The sequence below is a fragment of the Thermobia domestica genome, chromosome 2 (genome assembly GCF_964235325.1).
Source record: "Thermobia domestica chromosome 2, izTheDome1.hap1.1, whole genome shotgun sequence".
In the NCBI taxonomy this organism is placed as follows: domain Eukaryota; kingdom Metazoa; phylum Arthropoda; class Insecta; order Zygentoma; family Lepismatidae; genus Thermobia; species Thermobia domestica.
This window is the reverse complement of record NC_137455.1, coordinates 134,229,718-134,238,662: the sequence shown is the minus strand read 5'-3', so window position 1 is coordinate 134,238,662 and position 8,945 is coordinate 134,229,718. Positions and strand designations below refer to the sequence as shown.

General features: G+C 39.7%; 1 pseudogene; it reads right to left on the bottom strand.

Annotated features, from left to right (window-relative positions):
- Nucleotides 1-100: 100 nt before the first annotated feature.
- Nucleotides 101-5,517, bottom strand: LOC145679183 (uncharacterized; annotated as a pseudogene).
- Nucleotides 5,518-8,945: the final 3,428 nt, after the last annotated feature.

The window sequence follows — 8,945 nt, the reverse complement described above, 5'->3', positions numbered from 1 at the left end:
AATTGTGAAATTTTTCCTCTCCTATTGTAGGTAAATATACAGGGTTCATTATGAAAGTAATGAGCATTGCTTTAGAAAAACTGTTTTATTGTTCCGATTGTTACAAATCTTTAAAATTCCTCAAAATATGCTCCTTCTGCATCGATACACTTCTGGAGACGTTTTTCACGCCTGGAAAGCATCTTTCAAGTCCTCGGCTGGAATGGCTTTTAAAAACCTTGTAACATGGGCTTGAATGTTCTGCACAAAGTCCCAATGTTTTCCTTTGAGGTGTCTCTTCAAACGGGGAAACAAAAGAAGTCACTAGGAGCCAGGTCAGGGCTATAGGAAGGGTGGGGGACCACTGGGGTTCTGCTCCGCGCCAGGAAGTCGACGACGGTGAAGGCGGTGAAGGCATTGTCGTGGTGGAGTTTCACTGAGTCTTTGATGTCACTTCGAACGCTGGCGACCCTGCGTTTTAGTCTCTTGAGCACTTCTAGATAAAATCCTGCGTTGACAGGTTCTCCTGGTGGCACAAACTCGAAATGGATGATTCCTCGAACGTCGAAGAAGGCAATGAGCATGGTTTTAATTCGAGATTTGCTCATGCACGCCTTTTTGGGGCGAAGGGAGGATGAGGTGTGCCACTCAGCACTCTGCTTTTTAGATTCTGGATCGTATTCGAACATCCAGGATTCGTCTCCAGTTACGACCGAGTCTAAAAAGTCCGGATCACTTTCACACAATGCCAACAACTCCTTGCAGCGCAAAACTCGAAGTTCTTTTTGTTCGTTCGTCAACACCTTCGGCACAAGCTTCGCACACACCTTTCGCATTTGCAGGTCCATGGTCACTATCCCATGTACCGCAAATGTTTACATGTTTAGGGTGTCCGCGATTTGTTGAATGCTCACACGCCGGTCTGAGCGCAACACTTCATGCACACGGTTAACGTTGTCGTCGGTCCTGGCCGTTGTTGGGCGTCCAGAACGGGGCTCGTCGGCGACCTCCTCCCGACCCTCCTTGAACGACTTGTGCCATTTTCCGACTTGGGATCTTGACAAACACTCCTGTTTGTAGGCCTCTTTCAGCATCTGGTAAGTTTCCGTAGCATTCTTACCCAACTTGACGCAAAATTTTATGGCGTAGCGTTGTTCGAGCGAACCCGCCATCGCGCCGTGTTACAACTTGTAAAACGTGCTTCACGCGGATCGACATCCACACGCTGTCACTGCTCGCAGCAGACTGACTCCGGGCGCGTTTGGAAGGACAGACCACCCACCACTTTTTCCGCGCCAGCAGCGCGCGCTGTGGTGGATTGTTGAGTCAGGGTAGCATCATGCTCACTACTTTCATAATGAACCCTGTATATGTACGTATATGTATTCACCTACAATAGGAAAAGAATTACACAATTTCATACAGCTTTAAAATATAAGGTAGAGCACAGGATTTAATTAAATTGCAAGCATAATATGATAATCGTTCGATATTAAATAATGCCTTTTTAATGAAGTAATCAGTTTTACTTCTTGTGATAGATTTAAACGACGAAAATTAGGAACTTCTTAGAAAACTTCTTAGGAACTTGTTAGAAAACTTACTTGTGTTATATGTTTAGCTACAAATACAGAAATGTACAGTATTTTTTTTTTTTTTTTTTGCATCTTAAAAATAAATAAAATAATGTCTGATGCATCAACAAAGAGAAGTAAGTTTCAAAATCAAGATTTCTTTAATGAGATTCACTATATGTCTAAAATTTCACTTAGTATTATTTCAAGATAAGATATTTCGTTTTCCAATTGTCAAAGGAGGTATGAATGCTGTCTTAAACAACAACAATAATAATAATTAGTTATATAAATCAGTGACCCATTTGTTTTCAGAAAGAAGCACTGAAATTGAGTTATTATTAGTTTGGGTAAGATATACACAATAGAATTGTTATTATTGGTTTTGTTTAATTCCTGAAGAGTACTTGAACAACACAAAAAGTTTAGACGCTACTAGCTACCGGGAAATCCTTCCATTGTGGTCCTTCAAGTTTTACTATTCAAACAAGTAAAGCAGCTTCATGGATAATCAGAATTTTAGATATCTATTCTACTTCAAACCGATTGTAAAAAATATTGGCTAACAACAGTAGAAACATTCACACATACAGGAAGCAAAATTTTGACTTCAATAACAAGTTAGCTTGCGTAAAATCAACAATTTATGCGTTGAGTTTCTCTTAAAAGTGATCAGAAAAATGGAAACACCTGAACGAAATTACAACTTACCAGATTAATATGGTGTCGGGCCACCTTTCGCCTTCAGAACAGCCTTGATGTGACGTGGAATGGAGGCATAGAGGTCGTGGATGGTAGCAAGTGGAATTTGACACCATTCCTCGTGCAGGGCATCGGCCAGTTCTGTGAGAGAGGATGGAGGTGGAAATCGTCGCCGGAGTCGTGTTTCCAAGACGGACCACAGATGTTCAATTATGTTGAGATCTGGGGATTGGGCGGGCCAGAGGAGGTGTTGAACTTCATCCCGATGTTCCTCAAACCACGCTGCAACAACGCCAGCTGTGTGAATGGGTGCATTATCATCCTGGAAGATGGCGTCATTGTCCGGGAACAACATCCGGACCATAGGATGCAAGTGGTCTCCTGAAATTGCGATATAATCATTGGCAGTGATTCGTCCGCTAAGTGTGACCACGGGACCCAATGAAAACCATGATATGGCGGTCCACAGCATCACCGAGCCGCCGCCATGTTTCACAGTTGGGCGGAGACACTGCAGATCATAAACTTCTTTGGGCGTTCTCCACACATAAACACGGCCCGTGGTTGGGAATAGGGTGAAGGATAACTCATCCGACCATATCACACGTTTCCAGTCCTCAACGGTCCAAGTTGCAAGGCCGCGGCACCATTTGCGGCGTGCGAAAGCGTTATGGTCCTTGATGAGCGGTTTGGCTCGTGCAACACGACCACGTAAGTTCATGTCATGTAATTCGCGGCGGGCTGTGATTGTCGAAACAGGGTGGGGGAGGTGCTGATTGAGTTCCTCCGTCACTTGCTCCGCAGTGGCACGACAGTTCTGCGTGACAATGTGCTTTAATACCCGGCCTGACCTGTCACTCATGATTTTCTTCCGCCCACTGTTCCGCTTCCCCGATGTGGTTTTCCCGTGTGTTGTGTAGGCCGTCATCACTTTCGACACTGTCCCACGCGACACACCTAACACAGTAGCCACTGCCGTCACACTCACTTCACATAACCACGCACCAACAATTTGCCCTCTTTGAAAATCTGAGAGGTCTCCCATTTTACACTAGCTCCGTCTGCTGCAGCCACTGGACACTGCTGTTCCACTGCGCCTGACGTAGTATGGAGACCGACCTAACACACCACCACCAGCGGTCCGGCGCTGCGGGCGCCAGGACACCACTGCCAACCCATACATCTGACGTGTTGCCAACTACAGGTGTTTCCATTTTTCTGATCACCATCTCTATATATATAGACGTACGTTAAGAAATCATAAATGAGGTGTAACTCATGTGACAATTAATAAAGAAAGTAGAAATAAAGAAAAAAGAAGATAAAAGCTCTTTATTTTTATCATTTAAGCTATCGTTTTTTTTAAAAGTTATTTCTTGGTTTTATACAGTTCAACTGTGCTACTGATTTCACAACCAAAATACTTGTTTTGGACATCGAAGAACATCATTGATGATTTTCAGTCTATTAAAATCGTCATTCTATATGCAAGGGATGAAAAGGAAGTCATAGAAACGCATCTATATGGCACACAGCATTTATTGTAGAACGTACAAAAGCGTGCATTCCTTCAACGCAATCTCCAGTCATATTTATCATTTGCTGCCACAGTGCAGGAAGACACTGGATATTCATTGATGTTCACAACAGAGCGTGAACAGAATAGTGTCTCTGATGCTGTCCTCTAAATTGTTTCTTCAGTAAAAGGGAAGATCAAAGTAGTATAAGATCCCCAACATATGAACTTCCACCGGGACTGAAACCCCTTTCTCCATGAGCCATACTGGAGGTCTGTGGCTATTTCATGCTTCTTATTCTGTATATGATGCAACCATATAGGCCTACAGATGCAATTGTCTGCATAATATTATCTCAGTGTTGCGTGAAATATTAATCTAATTATAGGTGTAAGAAGAAGTACTCACCAGACAGAGAAGAAAGTCTTCTGAAGACGGTAAAACTCCACAGAACACTGCCTGAATCATCAATGCTTCAATTTCAATTTATATAGTATTTAGTGTTTTTTACCAGATGTTGATTCACATGATAAACATGTCGGTTGAGTGCTTTAAAAGGTAAAATAAATAAACTAATCTACGAGAAAGGAACATCTGTATTAGAATTAATTTTTAGAATTAAAAAAAAAAATCTGTGAGGAGTCACATGTGATACGATACTATATAGTTACGTAATTATTTTGGTCAAGTTATTTGATAAGAATAAGTTTCAACTCAAATTGTGAAGCTATGGTAGACTTTAAAACGAAATGGATCCAATATTAAAAGTGAAAGTGATAGATTGCAATAGAAGGGTAAAGGCGGAGCTGGAACGTACTTTTGGGACGGTGAGGGCTGCGGTGGCTCAATACTAGAGCGTTCATCTCTGGTTCAAACCCTGCTCCCGACAAGTGAACTTTGTGGTGGACAAGCACTGTGTGCGTGGGTTTCTTCGGGGTTTCCTCCCACTTTTTTCATTCCACCATTTCATTCTCATTATCACCGTCTCCTTTAGCCTAGCCGGCATAATCGTGAGACGTAAAACTCAAAAATTTTATTTAACTTTTTTCTTGGGACGGTGAATCATTAAAAAACAAGTAGCAGTGTCATATATACACCACGTGAAAGAGTTTGGTTTGAAATCGTTATTTTTCAATTAATATTCAAAAGCGGAAATGATAGCAGAATTATACTATTTTCGGTTTTAGAAGAGAGAGCGGAAAATGTGGATTTAATACAGATACAGAAAACTTGGTAAAATGTTCTATCGTCATTTTCCTGCTCACACTTGGTTCCGGTACTATATTAGGAGGGCACCGTTCTTCCATGTTCCGTGCAATACGGGGACCGAATTTACCACTGGATTCTTGAAAGCATACATACAGATTGTCAGTTAGTCGTCCATTCAACAAGATTGTAACGTCAATAGTGTAGCTGTGTATTGTACTATGCATTGACTGCAATGTCGAGATACTCTTTTCTCTCCTTTTTCTACAATGTACGGTCTGACAATAGTGCGTAAATGAACTGGCTTTGATCACAGTTCCACACAAATTCCGTTGAGATGTTTTTGTTCTGATATGCTCATTTACTTCCGTCACGAATGCTTCCGCAATGTTTGTTAATTTTTCTGACTCGTCATGTTCTTTCCGTGATTGTAACACAGTGATTTGACGAGATGTTATTCCATACTGCTGCTTCAAATTTGTAATAAATCCTACTGAAGCTGTGGAATTCGACAGTTCAATATTTCTGGCTATTTCCATGGCTCGAAGTTGCAAGTGTCAATGATGGACACTAGCTTCCATATCTCGCGTTTCATCAAACTTTGCCATGATTGTCTTTAACTGTAGTATACTAGTTCCCTTGAACACAGCCGTGTTTTGCCGTTTCTTTGCTACATATTGTAACATGCATCTAATGTTTTTTGTCTTCAGTTTCGGGTATCGTTGCAGGAGTCTTTTATATGAGTTGAATCTGCGAACATGATAATCCTCGAATGTGTTCTCTAGTGTGACACCAGTAAACTGTGTAATCACATGTTAACATTACACCTTTTTGCCGACGGTTTGTATTCACTCTGGCTACTTTCATTGTCTTGTGCAGGATTTCCAGTGTCGTTACACGTTCTCACTTCTCCCTCTTTATTCTCTTCACAATCTTCACCACTGCGCTCTCACGTTCGGAAACTTCTTTATGAGCACCCTATGCAAAATGGTAGTTACAGACTCTTTCATGACCACTGTGTTGACATTTTGACTACCTATCATTTTATACAGGGTGAGCGTAGAGACTTGGGGCACGTTTCATTTTGTTTCTTTCCACAATACCTTTGAAACGATATTTTACTTGACCACCTTAACATTTGAAAATTGTAAGGTGGTCCATGTCTGGGACCCTCCAGGAATTCTGGAACACAACTTTTTCATTCAAAATGTGTGTCCCTAAAAGTAATGGGATACGTGTTTGCCGAGTTTTCCATTCACATAACCCTTTTCCGCAAAAATGGCCCGGGTCAGACTTTATAGACCCCCTAAAGTTACAAAAGGTATTCTACTTTGCCCTGCTCTTGCAGACGTTTATACCATCTTGCAGAAAAACGGACATCACTGTTTCCGGTGTGCTAACATTACGCATGCTTTCCATTTTATGCGTATTCACCCGTTCGAGCCCAAGCACTTTCCTTGTGAGCGAATACTTTAATAATATTAAAAATGATAGAAAGATTTTCGAGACATTCGAGTCGAGTCGAGATTTTTACGAGCAGTCTCGACTTGACTCGTGTCTTGACTCGAATTTTCGAGTCGATAAATACGTTTATCTCGACTCGTCTGGAATTCGAGTCGAGATTCGAGACATGTCTCGACTCGTGCGTAACCCTACCTACTGAATCATTATGCTAACCAAGGTGAAGCGTTTTCCAGGCGAATAATCACTGGAGATGAAACGTAGATTCATCACTTTTGAACCAGAGAACAAACGCCAGAATTTGGAATGGAAGCTCCTGCACCTTCCGTCAAGAAGACATTCAAGAGCCAATCTTCTGCAGGGAAAGTAATGCTCACAGTGTTCGGGACTCACAAGGGCCAATCCTTTACCTGGGAAAGTGATCAACAATAAACAGACAGTGATTATGCTGGTAAGCAAGTTGGAGCTTGTAATTCGTAATAAACGCCCTCGAAACGCAGGTCGATTGTTGGAAGGGTTTCTTGTGTTGCATGAAAATGCGCGTCCACATACCGCCGTCCACACAACTCAAACTCTTCAGACGCTGCGTTTCGAGGTGTTGAAGCATTCTGCATTCAGTCTCGATTTCGTCCCGGCGGATTACTATTTGTTTGGTCCACTGAAATATCTCCTTAGAGGTCTTCGATTCAGCTCCGATCAACAGTTAAAGGAAGCGGTGCATTCCTGCCTTGCTGTGCAACCAAAAACGTTTTTTGCAGAGGGTATCGGAAAGCTTGTGCTACGGTGGACTAGGTGCATTGAAAAGCAGGTTGACTATGTTGGAAAATGATATGAATGAAAACATTGTACTCTTGTGATAATTCATACAAATTGATTGCAGATACTTATTGACTTTTCCTCATACATGTGAAAGAACTGCAGCGGCCTGTAGAGCAAGTTAACATATGGTGCAGAGAGTTGTGACGGAGGAGAAAAAAGTCTTTTAATTAAATTGGAAATCGCTATTTCGAACCCCGGACAAGAAGCTTCGCCTTGAATAGTCATTCTCAGATATAGCCTCTTAGCTAAATGAAAGTTCCATTGCTTAATACATTTGAAAACATTACATGTAATAAAGCAACTATTATTAAGTTTACTAAAAAAAAGTTCTTCAGTATGACCTGCGTTTTAATAACAAACAGATTAGTATAGCTTTCAGAACATTAATTTTATGACAGGGAGCTTCAATTGCAGTGTTAGTCTTATTATGTATAACTATACTGTGGTGGTCAGTTTTCCTTTAGTTTAATGACTTCAGCAATGTTCAGTAACAATAAAATATTTAAAAAAAAAAAATCGAAAGTGTCCGTTTTTGTATTCAGAAATCTGGTAAGCCTTACATATAGCTTCGATGCAGAAAAAGGACGCTAAACTTCAACATAAAAGAACAAACAAAAAACTTCAACGAACCTTATACAGAACACAAAATGCAGGGAAAGAACATTTGTTAACATTAGTTTGCTGTATAAAACAGGACATTCATTTTTTGACTTCAGTGGTTTGGTTAACCTGTATATAGTAAAGAAATAACATAGTATGTTAGTATGGAACTTGTAAACGAATTAATCAATTAAAGCTCTTTTGACTCAATTAGTATCCTATTGTATAGATCAGAGTTTCTCGACCTAGAAGTCGCGAGAGGCTTTTGTAGCGGTTTTAGAAATTTATACTTCAAAAGGAAAATATATATATATATATATACCCATACAAACTATAGTGGTGGTTGAATGACGGAAAGCATGGAAATAGCTGTAAATTAATACTATAATTTTAGTCCTCGTTTTATTATAACCACTAACAAAATATATATGAAACAACAACAAGTTAAATAAAGAATATTCATAAAGTATTTTCCTTTTGCTGTAGTTCAATTTCAAATTTTACTTTACTAAAGTTTTTCTTTTTCATCAGTCCAATTAGCAGCCATTATAGTCTACGTGAATTAACGACCCAGTTGCACATGTTCGAACACGTATTACAAAAGAATTTTTTTAAAGTTGCCGAAAGTCACTTTCATAGTGTTACTAGCACAAATATGAAATATATAAACACAAGACATATAATAATAAGTATTTTAGACAGCAACAAATATAAGCAATAGAATGGAGGACGAAGTTTATCATGGCACATATACGAAGTGAAAAATTACCTTGAAATTTTTTCTCTCCCTAATTTCAAATAGCCAAACGCATAAGCCTGAAGGTCGCGAAGATAAGCGGAAGAGATAAAATATAATTAGAATCTAATACCGGAAAATGTTTTTAAATATTATTTTGAATTTTGTTCTGATAGGCACATTTTTATTTTTATATATACTGTTAAGAACGATAAAAAATATATCTACTAAACATTCTCAACACTTGCAGAGTTGTTTAAAGATCAATTTAAATGAAAAAGGTAGGATATGAAACTAATGAGAACTGCATATTGAAATACCAAAAAAATATAAATGCAACAAAACCTGCAT